We start from the raw sequence: 14,933 nt of genomic DNA, 5'->3' as shown, positions 1-14,933 counted from the left end.
AAACGAAGCCATTGACCTCACTGACTAGATGACAGGATACTACAATGTTGCCTTAAATGTGTTTTCTTCTAAAGCAGTCCGAATTTACAGTGTACAGCTGCAGCGGAAAAAAAGATAAGCACAAGTGATCGATCAACCGCTCAGATAAATTGCGGCACACGACGCTTTTGTTCCCTAGAACACCGAAAACGAGAGTGCCTGGCACCCCCTCTTTGAAACATGAATCATGTGACGCTATAGATACCAGTGTGCACGGGAACAAGAGCGCCACGTACCGCAATTTACCTGCTCGGGTCATCAGCCACTTGTGCTAAGATTTTTCAGCTGCAGCTGTACATATGCTTGTGTGGGAGCATATACGATCGGTTACATTAGTGAGCGTAAAGTTGTGTAACAGAAAACATTAACTACGACACCTATTTCATTTATTTTACCTAATTTATTTGCGTTGTAAGTAGCGTACGTGCCATGGCATAACGTCACACTGATTTCGTAAACATTATGAGTGTTGATGATAGAAAAGACAGATCTACGGACATGATATTTAGAATTGGCCGTGTCGACAATCCCAAGATATGCGCAACTCATTATTTCCATGCACATAGAGATATTTAATTGGCGTTTTCGAATGCTAACGACGGATTATCTCGATCATTAGCAAAATTAGGAGGCAGAACAAATGATAGTCGATATATTACAGGATGAGAGTACTTCGCATGCGCCGGAGTGAGGACGGCGCAGGAGAAGCGTTACGAGTCGAGAGAACAAAAACAACTCATTCGAATTTAATACTGCCAGTCGTAAACAATTCAAAGCTGCAATACCTGCGAGTCCCTTTTTGCTCCTGTTACAGTAGGATGCCGACAGTGGACACACTTGGCTCAAAAGAAAAGCATCGAATGAACATTTAACTGCGCACAACAAGAATTGCTTTAGGTCAGTACGCTCAGCAAGCATTACCAAATCAGTCAGCGCCACGCGCCCAACATGGCTTGCGCGTAGCATAATGTTCGCGCTTGCAATGCGATGCTTCAGAAAGGACCTCGTGGCATGCTACGCTTCCCATAGCTGTCGGTTTCATAACCCCCGCCCCCTCCCTCTGCCTAGTACGCCCCGTAATTACTCTACATCAGCGGTGTTTACAACTTCGCGCGGCACAATATTTATTCCGCGCTCCTATGAGCGCCTCCTCCCTTTCCGCGATCGCACCGCGGGTGGCGCGGCGCGCGCGGCGCACTGCCAAGTGTCGTGCGTGACATGCGCGCGGGTCACGTCACCGGAACCTTTCGCTCGGCTGAGCCAACACAAATTACGACCTATTGACAGCCGTCTACGGAAAGCGCCACAAAGAGAAACAAACACTCCCAACGACGCAGCTTCAAAGCACAGAGGAGAGACCAGCAGAGAGAGAAGAGAGGAACCGGTTCCAGGCAGTGAGGAGCGCCGTTGGAGACACCTGCAAGATGGGGAGAGCACGAGCGTAAGAACACACCGGCGCCGGTAGCATTATGTAACAATCAGACTGCCACGCTCTCCTTTCAACCATGCTAATCAAGGAAGGGAGTAAACGAGAGTGGAAAAAGAAAAACACGAAGAAACAGTGATAAGGCACCACGCGCCCCGAAACCCTGGAACTCTTCGCAGGTTACCCTTCGCCGAAGCTTCTCCCCTGACTCTGCCGCTGAGCTCACGAAGCGATGCTTCGGTCACAACCCATTGCTCATGGGTTTTTCTTTGGCGTAGCATGAATGGACACGCGTAGCGCTGCCGAGAGCTCGCTTCACCATTTCAAGTGTTCGCCGCTTGTGTTCGCCGTGTCATTCCGCGGCGCCGTCCACGCGACACGGAGTTCACGCTGAAGCACCCACAGAAGGCGGGAGCTGCTCGACGCTTCCGGCGTGTGAGTGTTGTCGTTTTCTATTGCGCTTATCAACGCGCCCATTTGTTGAGCAACGGGACAGTGTGTTTCCGGGCTCGCGTGCAATTTTGTAGCTATAATGGTATATGACAAAATATAGGCACGGGGACGATACTTATTGTTAAACGAAATGGCAGGATTACCAACAAAAAATTACCAATTATAGGTTCGGCTTTAGGCAGGTTGTAGAAAACCGAATTCTCCTGCTGTGACAGCGCCCAAGTTTCGAATATGCAAGAATGGTTCAAAGAACATTCTGTGTCACCTGTTTTCAAGAAAGAATACCAACAGTGAAGTCTTTCCCACTTGTAGTGCCTCCTAAGCAGCTTGGCTCTGAGCATTTTGGATCTTCACTCGTTCGCGGCTTGAGTTGTTAAAGAGCAGTTACAAATCCGGCACATTTCCAGTAATGAGAACATGAGAGGAGGTTGACAAGTTGTGTTAAAATTAAGAATGCCATCCATTAAGTGGTCACGGCGTCGAGATTTGCTGTGCTTGCTTACAAGGTTACAACAGTTACTTCGCTCGCTTCCATGACTCAATTCTGGGCCTATAAGTACCTAGTGACGGAGGTACCATTATCGCAGTGGTAAGAGAAAATGCATATCATGCATTATCTTTTCAGACAAGCTTCAAAGCGTTCAGCAGGTACTAATTGTTACTGTGAAATTGACCTATCTGCCTTTCTCATAAATTGCATATCTCCCTCTAGTCCGAAATATTTTTGCACCGAACCCGCATCGGATTCTTACTGTTCTGGTTTTCAATGGCTACGGTCCCAATTTAGCCTAACCTCTACAATAACTTTACAATTTCAACTTTTCTGATGCGAACGACGAATGTTTGCGCATACTAAGGTTAAAGCTTGTCTACGATCTCTCCAGCCTTACGCTCGATACCATAAGTGCTTCTTGTGGTAAGAACATCCAGAATACGTTGGCATTTATTTATGTTGGAATTGTGTGCACCTATGCCATCACCCTGAGAATCATCTTAACCTACATGAGCAATGATCGAGGGCATTTCGCCCGCTTTTCTAGACTTGTGGAAAGAGATATCCCGTTATCTGTTGCACTTAACAAAGAACCAGTATTGACACCTGTTTAGAAGGATAGGCGCTCATTGATATCATTGTGAGCAAAAGTTTGCGTACAGCGGAAGCGTTGAGAATACATCTATTGGAGCGGCCACGAGCAGTGGAATCGGGACATGCACTGTGATTCTCAAGTGCGCACTCGCGCACTCTATTGCTCGTGTTGAAGTGAATGCTTAAGTTTTAAAATAACGATGTCTCTTGAAGCATTTATGGTGTTCAAACTCCTGTTCATGTGCGCATACTTACCATAATATCCCCCGCCGTGGTTGCTCAGTGGCTATGGTGTTGGGCTGCTGAGCACGAGGTCGCGGGATCAAATCCCGGCCAAGGCGGCCGCATTTCGATGGGGGCGAAATGCGAAAACACCCGTGTACTTAGATGTACGTGCATGTTAAAGAACCCCAGGCGGTCCAAATTTCTGAAGTCCCCCACTACGGCGTGACTCATAATCAGGTCGTGGTTTTGGCACGTAAAACCCCATTGGTTAGTTAGTTAGTACTTACCATAATATGCAACACAAATGTGTCACCTATTTTTTCGACTGCGGTACATATCAAACCTCACCTGCAAGCGTATATTGTCCCATATTCCACAATGACGGGTGATACGGGTTCAATGCAACTTTGTTAAACCTGTAGCACGAAGGTTCGTATGTGCGCGAAATAGTTTATTCCTTTTCTGTCTGTTTGTTTTCACTGGAATTGTTGTGGAACAAATGTAGATTGAACACATGAACAATATAAGGGAATGTACAAATTGCAGTACTTTCTTTAAATGTAAGTCTAAGGAAAGATGAAGAAAATCTGCATGTTGAGTGCTTTCGGTAATACGCAAAGGTATACGATATCGATAACATTATAAGCGCACCTACAGCTTTTGCCTAAGAAATTTTTTCTTCAGCATATGGCCAATGTAGCCAGCAGGGAACAATCAGGCGTCGTGTTCGTTCGGCACCTTTTGCTGCAGACTAATCTGTAAACGCAAACTGAACGTTTAATAGAAATCTAGCCTACTCAAGAAGCTCCCAAACTACGTACATTGGTGCTTTATTTAGGGTTTATGCGGTCCATATTATAGAAAACTTGTCTACTAAATGGTTCAGGACACTACGATGCTGAGATTAGTCTAAGTGGCACTTGACAGCTGCAAAGAGTTGAACGTCGACAATAAATTGATTTACCTCACAATGTATCTCAAAGATTGCGGCTTATTCTTGCTAACTTCTTTGGATGTCAATTGTTTCGAGCGTCATTCTGTTTGTACCGCGGTAAACCGAGCAAGGCTGATAACCTCGCATGGGCAGATCACCCGTTGATATGCGCAACACGTTGATTCGCGTGAGATGCCTGGAGTAAGGCTTGTTTTGCTAATACAGGCACTGATCACGAAAGTGTTCGTTGCTCTTATCTCGGAAATTTTTGAGAAGCTAGCGAGTTCTTCATTACCCCCACACAGACGCTTGCGTATCGGCCATATCTTCGTCATCATAAAATGTTAGTCATTGCGTATATATCAAACTCCACTTCTTTGTAATATTTATAGAATATCATAAAACAAAGCTTGGCTGTGTGGGTGTATCTATACCTAGATAACTAGAGAAGCAGCGGGAAATTTTGAGGTTCCACTTTCTTGCTCGAAGTTAATCTAGGATATGCAACCTAATCGTTTTACGTATCACGTACGACGTTTGAATCAATAAATTTAATGCATACATTTATTGTATAAAATAAATATAGTGAGCCGCTGTAAAATTTAACGACTCAAGTGTTGCGAAGCCAATACTATAGAGCATATAAGATGGATCATATGTCACCTAAAAAGTAATGGCTCCCAAAGGAACACTTACCTTTGGAGGTGCCATGAGACAAACACCGTCCGCGAAAGTGCAATTAGGGGTTCCAAGCTAAGAAGTGACCAATATAAAGACTCTGAACACTGATTATACATGTTTAGGCCGAACGAAAAATATTTACGCTCGTACGCCTTTTTCACCATTAGCCCTCCGCTATTGTTCAAAAATTTCGCTCTGCGCCCACTTCGCCTGTCTGCCACGCGATGTCACAAAACCACGACAGCTCACCACGTCAAAGTGACGAGTACACACTAAAGATGCCTTACCATGCCGAAGAAAACTGAATTTTTTTTTCAGAATGGCCGGAGACTGCCCCGTTCCTAAAGGAATAAAAGATGGCTGTCCACCGATCACTCTAACACTGGATACTTGTAGCTTCCTGGAGGATAGATTTCTCTGCGTATAAGAAAAATGTTTGCGTCGCAGTATAACGTTGTCCTACCCTTTCGCACGTATATTACATCGCTCTGCAAACTCTTCTTCGCTGAGGATACGTTTGAACGGCACTTTTAACCTTCCGTCGCACGTTGCCGCGATTTCACGCCCAAGCGTAGATGCCCCGTCTGTCAAATCGGCGAGAATATGTTTGTCAGCGCGAGAGAAGCCAGCACCGGACGAGGTAGGCGCCTGGAGGTGTAGAAGAGAATCGCCGCGTTCGCGCCCTTGTTCCGTTTCTGCTTCGACGCCGCGGTGCTCGCTGTGCATGTTTGTGGCGTCTCTTTGGATGTGGAGGAATATGCGCTTTTCCTGTAGCACACCAGGTTTTGCACCGTCGAGGTCAATGTAGCGTCCGCGACCGCATTCACGCCCTCTGCGTTTGTGCTTCGACGCCGCGGTGCTCGCTATGCATGTTCGCGGCGTCCATGTGCTTGCGGGTAACCAGCGTTCACGAAGTGAAAGTCACTGTAACTTTCCATCCAGCCACCGCAAGCTAAGCAAGAGAAAGCGGAGGATTCGCAGCTGCCGGCACAACCTTCCTCTTCCGGTTATGTACTTTCACTGCGCTAGCTCGGACACATCGAAACCCTATCCACTACTGCGCGATCCTCGCCTCTTTCCAGCCAATCAGATAAGAAATGCCTGTCAAGGTAGGCAATACTGTTTCGTTTCAAACCAAACAAAGGTGATCGCCTGTACACTCTAAGAGAGTGTTTGATTGGGCTCTTAAAACAACGCTATGGGTCACCACCCGATACTTTCGACGGCGATTGCGTAGATTTGAGGTCAGGAGATTGGAGCAAAATCAGAATGGAATAGTTTTGCGTTATACCATCTCCATATTGCCGCATGAAAAGAATGGAAAATGCAATTAATCGTTAGACAACACGGTCCCAGGACAAAAGCAATATGTCACGTCGGAGTGCTTATAATTCTTCAAATGCACGCTTGAGTAATTTCAGTGATCGTCTTGTCTTCCATCCTGATCATAAAGCAGCAGCGGCGGCAGGTAATCGAATCCCTGACCGCCAGCTCACCAGCATAAAAGATGAAAATGGGCTGTAAGCCTTCTCAGGTTAAACTAACGCCATCGCCAAACTCTGATGGGACGGGAATCACCTCACTAGAAGAGCTCTGTATACGAAACTGCAAATGTAGGCAGTCTCGATCTGACGTTTTGACGTGGAGTAATCTGTCACATTGGTACATCTGTAGCGAACGCTTCTGCCTGTTACCGTTGAAGAAAAAAAAAACAGAGAACAGGAAATCCCTCTCGTTTAGAAAAACGTACTGAGATACACAAATACCACCACCAGAACATACGTAACGCGACTATCCATGTTGCTACATTCACCCTGCCTCACTTTTCTTTATGGGGCGGGGGGGGGGGGGGGGCAATCAATATTAGTCACTTCCGGGCTGTCGCCACCATCGTGCTGTGAAGGATGCGATGCGGGGCCCGCACGTTGCAGTTCCCCCGATCCTGCTCTGGCCGGGTGGCGGAGTGCATACGCGGCGCGCGCTCCGTGTGCTGAAGGTCACGTGATCTGCTAGGGGTGCTCTGGCGAGCCGAGAATGCTGGTGGCTTGATGCGCGCTGTCTTCCCGCACACCCTGTGTGGGCGGTCGCGCGATCTTTCAGTTTTGGAAGACACGGCACGCTTGGAATCGTAAAGTGAGCGCCAGTCTGGAATGGTCGCCTTGTGAAAAGACAAAAGTACGCGTGCTCCTCGCTGCCGGCACTCCGATCATCACGCCAGCGTTGTGACCGCGAGTGTAGTCACAATCACCGAGTTAGCTCTGTGCATGTATCTACTGTACAATAGTCTAATAAGGCCTTGCTATCAGTGTCATTGCTTCACCCTTTCGAGCGAAATCGACACTTCTTTGTACTAAACTACGTAAGTGATTTAAAGTATGAGGAGAACCGATCGGATATTAGTTTTCGTGGACTTACACTTGCTGTACATTGTGGCTTGAACACGTATTCCAAGCCATGTGCCTACGATGTTACAACAGCAAATATTTGAAGCAAGGAAAGCAGTAGAGCATCAATTTGTAGGTATCGAAAGAACAGGCTCGCGTTGTCCCATGTCTTTGCCTGTTTCTACTGTTTCTCGCCTTGCGATTCCTAATGTAGGCTAACACTAGTTCTCCAGCGCAGTATAAATAATAAATGATTTACTGCGTTGTCTTCTTCAATAATACCATTGTTAACGCGTAAGTCATATTTATTACTTCGAAGGATTTATCACGCGGCGCAGCCGATTATATTTTTCGGCACTGCATCCAATTCGATGCGCATGCGCTCACGTGTCTCTGTATGCATAACTGCATGAGGGCATGCGCGCAAGTAAAGCTTTCGTGGCAAAAAGAGTTGGACAACAACAAAAACATTTGCGATAACCTTACCGTCATGTTTCCGCGCGATACGAAGTATGTTCCCGAGGCAACCTAAAAAAAAACGCACATGTGTTAGCGCACTTCTGACCATGTCAGACAGAGCATGGCGTGAAATGTTTACTGCTTCTCTTGTCCCGCACTTTCTACTTTGTCCTCTCGATGGAGACGTAGCGTGTTTATAAATTGTTTGTCGCGCACATGCGCACGTGTTCGGCGTCTCGCTAGCGGAATGCCGTATATGTAGTCACCTATACAGCGGCAGAATGCCGTGCAACCCAATCAATCCGCTTGTCCAACTACCTTGTGGTGGACGCCGAGTTGCCTTTCATGCCAAGTCGCATTCAGCATTTGGGTGAGTGCACTGTTAAGAATATGTTGCACTGTTTTCAGTTGTTCCGCAAGTGCATGCCAACGACTGCACCGCGTGCTGGAATGAAGTTGCGCGGTACCTTCAAGATTGCACCAGCGCATATCTTGCATGCTCTATAGTGGGCTGATATGGGACTGACGACGAAATACAGCAAAATGTTTTGCCGAGTTATTTGATCTGTAACCTGCTTACGAATTTTTTTTTTCACAGCACCAGCTGTTATTGGCTCGCTCCCCTAGTCGTTTTATTGCGTGCTGATATCCGTCGCTGGAATGTCATTAATTATACTTTGGGAGAAAATTCCGAAGAAATAAAAATTCTCATGGTGCCGCGAGGTTTCAACTTACGGCCAACAAATTGGCAGGCCAGGGTACTACGTCTAAGCCACTCTACCGACGCTACAGCAGTCGATCATATTGATCCTAGAGGGCGCAATCACATCAGCAGCTGCCATGAGTACAATGGCACTCTCTCACGATTGGCTAACATCCGACAACCGATTTTTAAGGTCCCAGTTTTTTATGGCTCAACGAAAAGTTCACCCTCGGTAGTGTTTCTACTTGCAACGGTTACTTCAAAAAGCGCGTAGAAATTTTTTAAGCAGGATTATTGTATATGAGCAATCACTAAAAGATTGGGAATCCCGATGCCAGCAACACTGAAAAGTGAGAACAACGTCCATAGCCCGCCTGGCAAATTGAGAAAGTAAAACGATGGGTCGATTTCCGGGAGTGAGTTCAAGTTTCATTAACCATCCACGTTTACATGTTTAACCCCTGCAAAAAATCTGCGGTAATCATTTTGCTGCATATGTGGCTGCTACAAATCTTAGTCTCTCTTTTGGCCGATATCACAAGTTGTCGCACCATTTTTGCGGCTTCCGAGAACGGGCACGCACCGTCCAATTTCGGAGGTCATGGCTCCACCTTTCTACTCGTCAGAGTAGAAGGTATAGCTGAGAATTGGAAGCACAAAAAAAAAACATATAAGAGAAATAGATGTATTTCAATCGTTCAAGAAACCGAGGGGGGCCGCGTACCCTAATAAAAGGTCAAGTTATCGGGCATCCTAATTTATGTCACGCATCTGCGGCATGAGGGTTGCAAAGGTAATTTTTCGCTCTCTATCAGCCGGACGATATCGATTCATGTTCTGAACGGTTGGCTGCCTCTTTAATGTCTGTGTACTGGATAGAGCTGGCGTCCGCGTCTTCTTCGTGTTCTAGCATGTCACCTTTAGAGTTGCACAGAGGGTCCTAAATGAAGTTTTCTTCTGCATCTAATCAGAATAGTTGAGCGCATCGGCTTCTTCTTCATTACTCTTTTTCTCCTAACGCTAGGCTTCTTGTGGTTATTGGATAGCGCGGACGTCTTCTTTTCTTCAAGGATAACCTGAGCCCCAATAATTTTATAGCTCAAATACAATTTGACAAAAGCTAATCCAACAGCACAGGAGAGGGAGAATTCAGCAGGCAAGATTGAGGTAAGCCGAGTCTGTATACTTCACCGCTGGGCGGCGGAACTTCCACAATCGAATGCGGCTCACACTTTTTTTACTTCCCGATCACTTGCAAGCGCGAATCTTCACTCCAACAAACGGCGCACAAAACAGTCTCATGCTAACCGTTCATTTTATTTAGCCAGCTATCGCGTCACCGCTTCGCGTTAGGGTTGAAACTAAGTTTTTCTCAAACTGTCAGAACGTGGAGGTATAACAGTGGTTCTTACTGTATAGAAGTCAGAGCTCTGCGCGTTTTTTTTTCGTCACCCTCGATGAACGCGATTTGGTAGGCTCTGCATCAAATTTATCATAGTTTATTGTTAAAGCAAAAATATGGACTTGTTTAAACAGTTCAATCATCACGTTTTACATCCCAAAATTCGAGCACCGTCGCAACGGCGCTGCTGAGGAAGGTTTCGCGACGCGTGTGTCGGCGAAAGCCGCAGCAAGACTCTCATCGTGATGCGTCGTATGCGACTTTTCGTCTTCCCGGTTAAACAAACCTTCGGCTGCACATATTCCCCAAGTGCACGTGAACTGCATAATTTATAGCAACGGCATTACAGGCGGACTTGATCCACTATGTAGGTCTGGCACAGCATGGCCCGAGCTGCTTTAGCGCCATAAAACGCGATTTACCTAATTATTGTTGTAGGTATCTGCCGAAAGACATCGGAAGATAGCGGAAGCCGCGCAGTTTAACACACGGTCTCTAAACTCTAGTTGTCACGAGGGAAGAATGCGAGACACAGGTACGCGACGCACGCGACCGACGTTTGAAAGAGCATGCGTGACATCGTGGACAACAATAAAGAAAAATGGCCTAATCGTCAGAACACGGGGCTGCCATGCTGGAAGAAAGAGGTTCACATTTCACACATTCTACAGTTCACACATTTTTTATAGCTATATAGGCTCCATTTCACTCACTTTGGAGGTATCTGACGGGAAAACTCGTGGTGTGTGGAGCAAACGCGCCACAGTGTGCACGAAATCGCATGTTTGTGAATGATACACGGAATGTAAACGTCACTTTCATAAAGAAAAGCGAGCAACGTGGCGCCACGCAGCTGTCGAGAATTGACAATGATCACTTTCCAGGTGTGCTAGCGGATAATTAGCAGAGCTAGCGGTGCTAAGTGCCGGGCTGGTTTTTCTTTTCCCTCAATTCTGCGCTTGTTATTGGGCTTTACCCGCTGCAGTAGTTCAGTGTCTGTGGCATTGCACTCGCTCGATCCCGTCTGCTGCAGCTTCATTCCGATGGGGATGGAAAGCAAAAAAAAAAAAAAAAGAAATGCTGTTGCACTTTGTGTTGGGAGTGCGTTAAAGAACCTCAGGGGGTCAGAGTTATTCTTGAGGAACTACGGATTATGAGGCAGTCCGGTGTGTTTGAAATTTAGATTTAGGTTTTGGCAGATAAAGCCCTAGAATTCATTTACTATTGGCCCTTAGGACCCAAGGTTAGTGTTAACAAACCACCCAGCCTGATAGAATTTTATTGGCCTAATTAATTACGGGGTTTTACATGCCAAAACCACGATGTGATTATAAGGCACGCCGTAGTGGGGGACTCCGTAAATTTGGACCGCCTGGGGTTGTTTAACGTGCACCTAAATCTGAATACACGGGTGTTTTCGCATTCCCCAGCGCATTCCCCAGCGCATGTGAATTCCCTCTATTGTATATAAAGTCCAAATCCCCAGCAAAGTAATCACGTCCCCAGTTACCTCTGGATGAACACTGCGACCTGGTAACAAATGTTGGGATATTCCCGTAGGCTACCTATATATTGTCGCTGTCGATAAATTTTCTTCTATATTGACAACTAACAAACTTTTCTCATTCATCATTAACTGGCTTCCAACAGTGCAGCACTGTCCTTTGAATTTATTGCAAAACTATTCTTTTTGACTTCATTCTATTATGTTTGATATGTACCCAACATTTTCTCTCTTTTTTTTTTTGCAATTGCGCGTATCCTGTATGTTGTCGTTTTGTTGGGACCCCAACACATGGCACTATCCAGTATGTACATCAATTATGGCTCCTTCTTCATCTCTATTTTTGCATTTAACCCTGCTTTTCTTGACACTGTCTGCGCCGCCAACGTAATACTGCTTGACCAGAGAATAACCCGCTGTGATTGGCGAAGACGGTTGTGGCGTCAGCCAAGGTATCGCCGAGGCGCCTGATTCGAATGCGGCGCTGAACACCCTGCGCTTTGTGCGGCGCATTCCAGAAAGCCTCAAAATCTTGTCTTTAACGTGCGATTTCTACTTCGCCCAGAGCTTGTCGTTGCCATCTCCACACTCGAACCAGTGAACAATGAACGTGGTTGTAGTAGTTCTGCTGCCGTGATGCAATGAGGCATGGCGCAAGTCAGAACGGAGCACTGTAGACGAGTTCTCGCTTAGAAAATACGGATTGCCGCTACTTTAGCAAGCCTAATATCAGCCTTGTGTGCATTGTTAGACAAAAGCGAAACCGTAAATGTCTACACGTAGGCATAGCTGTGATTTCTTTGTGTTTACACAACCGTTCTCTACAATTGAAATCCTGCAACGGGACCATTCGAGTCCGCGCGTTTTCAAGTGCACCTATAATTGTTTCTATTTTCATGTTAAAATCGGTTTATTTAGAGAACTTCATAACACAAGCACGATTTTAAGCTTCATTGAATCAATGTTCTTTCGAGATAAGGAGGTCATCGCATGAGCTGTGTCAGGAAGCACATAGAGACGAACTCGCTTCATCAGCATTTTTTTTTTTTTTGTTGCCGTTTTTCACGATGGTTGTCTTTCAAAAGCCGTCCACTACGCATTCGGAGCGAAGCGGACTAGATGTACTGAATCCGCTGATTTAAAGCAGCCAGCGATGATCATACGAATGGACTTGGGACCAGAACGTTGCTCGTTCTGGTGACAGCCGTGGTGAAAGGCGTATCGCGTGTCGGCATTGCGCCACTTGCCACCGCGTCGACGAAACGTTGAACAATCGCAAGAACAATGGTGCCTTGGCTTAGCGATAACGCATGGGGAAATTGCAGCAGCTTGTCGCTCCTCAGATTACGGGACGCCATGGGGTGATTGCAAATCGCCGCTCAACACGTGGATATTGTTAGGCGCCCCGCTTTGTTTCTGTATGCGCACGCGTGTGCGTGCGTGCGTGAGTGAGTGAGTGAGTGAGTGAGTGAGTGAGTGAGTGAGTGAGTGAGTGAGTGAGTGAGTGAGTGAGTGAGTGAGTGAGTGAGTGCGTGCGTGCGTGCGTGCGTGCGTGCGTGCGTGCGTGCGTGCGCTGGTGACGGCAGGTTGCAAATAAAAGGTTACCAAGACACTGTCATTTAAAGAGTCATCAAAAGCATTATTCTCTCCGTATTTTCTATCCAGACATGTTCTTTCGAAACACTTACATGCTGGGCCCTGTATGCTTTTTAAAAGCAACGAGACTAATACAAAATTATAGTGTGTGAACTGATGCGCGCTTTTTTGTTATCTTTTCTTGTTCTCTCATTTTTTTCTGCCCTTACCTCATCACCTTGTGCAGAGTAGCCAACTGGACACTCAATCTGGTTAACCTCTGCATGTTCCACGTCTTGTTCGTTTTTGTATCTCTCCCTCTCTTGCCTGTTGGCTTTGTATGGTCGCGATTAACAAAATCGAGCCCCTCTGCTCCCCTTCTTCTCGTTCATACAGCAATACTGACATTTATGCAATACATTTGTCAAACGTATCCGATTATTATTCAAACACAGAGATCATTACTTGTCCATCTGACAGCATTTATTTAGCTCCTCAGATGGATAGCGAAGACTGTGAACCCTGTGCGGACCTACGTCGTTTCTTTTGCGTTTTGTAATTTCTATGATTAACGTCTCATGGCGGGCGTCCTTCAGAATACCGCGTGCTGCCTTTCAGGCACACGTTCATTCCGCGATAGTCATTTCGCCAGCAGCTATTTTTCTGCATCATCTGTTCGCGTGCTTGTTTGAATGCCCTAACAGTGTTGAAGACACGTCCTTTTGTACTGAGCTGTCATAGTGCCTTCATACGGACGCACGTACGTTTTTTATCTTTTTCCGATGACCGCTGTGCACAGGCTAAACGCTGTTACAAAATTATGGCTATGCGTATTCTCGGTTTATCACCTCTGTTGGGCTAGGATACCCTCTAACACGATGCAACATTACACACACACACACACACACACACACACACACACACACACACACACACACACACACACACATATATATATATATATATATATATATATATTGAAGTGAGGTTATGCCGGGATCCAGTAGTTGAACAGGAACTTGGAGGTTGAGGACGCACGTACGAAAAAAACGATACTTTATTTCCAACGTGTCGGCCGGGGTCCGGCCTTCGTCATGACAGTGTTTTTCGTACGTGCGTCCTCAACCTCCAAGTTCCTATATATATATATATATATTGTTTCATCATGTGAGAAGGTATCCTAGCTGAACACAGGTTATATACAATATATATATGACTACATGATGCAACAATATCTATATCTACATATATGTATATTCGTGCAATATGTTAGGAGGTATCCTAGCCTAACAGCGGTGATAAACCGAACATACGCCGAGCCATAATTTTTTGTGACAGTGTTTAGCCAGTGAAAAGCGGTCTTAGCTGTCATGTATGTATATATACATTTTACTTGGGATCTCGAGTACTGACAGTGGTTCGGTAGACAAGGGCAGTTTTATGTGTGTTTGAAATAGGATAGGGCTAAATAAAGGAGCACGTGGCAGAGTGTGAAATTTGCCTGGCCTGCCAATCACGGCTCAAGGCCGGAACACACAAGCCTTTGACCCGAAGGGCGCGATGATGCGCGCCGCGTGCGATACGGTTTTCCTAATTTCCTGTCTGCTGCTTCTTCCGGCGCCTTTCAGTCTGAGTGTGACACGCACTGAATCAGCTATCACTTCTCCTGGGGTGTGTGATGACGCTGACAGCTGCCGATGCTGCGTCAACAATACTACGCTAGGCATGCGTTGTCAATGAACCAATCGCCCTTTGACTGGGGAGGCGTCACAAGCTTTTGAGTCGTTGAGATTTTGAATTTTTATCTGTTCCGGACATGTACACTCAGACTGGAATGAAACGTGAAGACCTGAACGCAAACTAAAGCCGAATTTTCCTTTCCACGTTCGCCGCTGTGTGTGACAGTGGGACTATTCATTGACACATGCTTAGTTTTGACACAAGAGCGCAGTTAGCGTCCGGCTAGGCAATGAGCACATATCTCATTCTGAAATAATCGGACGCAATGTGCGGTTTCATTTATTATTTTCCGTTCGCGTTTCGTTCCGGAGTGAGAGTACA

The 14,933-nt window shown here is 46.1% G+C and overlaps 1 protein-coding gene across 2 annotated transcripts in view; it reads left to right on the top strand.

Moving 5' to 3' along the window:
• Window positions 1-1,258: 1,258 nt before the first annotated feature.
• Window positions 1,259-14,933, top strand: part of LOC119445522 (monocarboxylate transporter 2-like) — an 87,497-nt gene continuing 73,822 nt past the window's right edge. The window contains exon 1 of one of the 2 annotated variants that reach the window (XM_037709786.2): window positions 1,259-1,900. The gene's annotated coding sequence lies outside the window, so the exon portion shown is untranslated. The remainder of the gene's footprint in view (window positions 1,901-14,933) is intronic. The other variant, XM_037709787.2, reaches the window with a different exon arrangement.

Source organism: Dermacentor silvarum, chromosome 3 (assembly GCF_013339745.2).
Source record: "Dermacentor silvarum isolate Dsil-2018 chromosome 3, BIME_Dsil_1.4, whole genome shotgun sequence".
Taxonomy (NCBI): Eukaryota; Metazoa; Arthropoda; class Arachnida; order Ixodida; family Ixodidae; genus Dermacentor; species Dermacentor silvarum.
The sequence above is the reverse complement of the archived record's forward strand: the minus strand, read 5'-3'. Positions and strand labels throughout refer to the sequence as shown.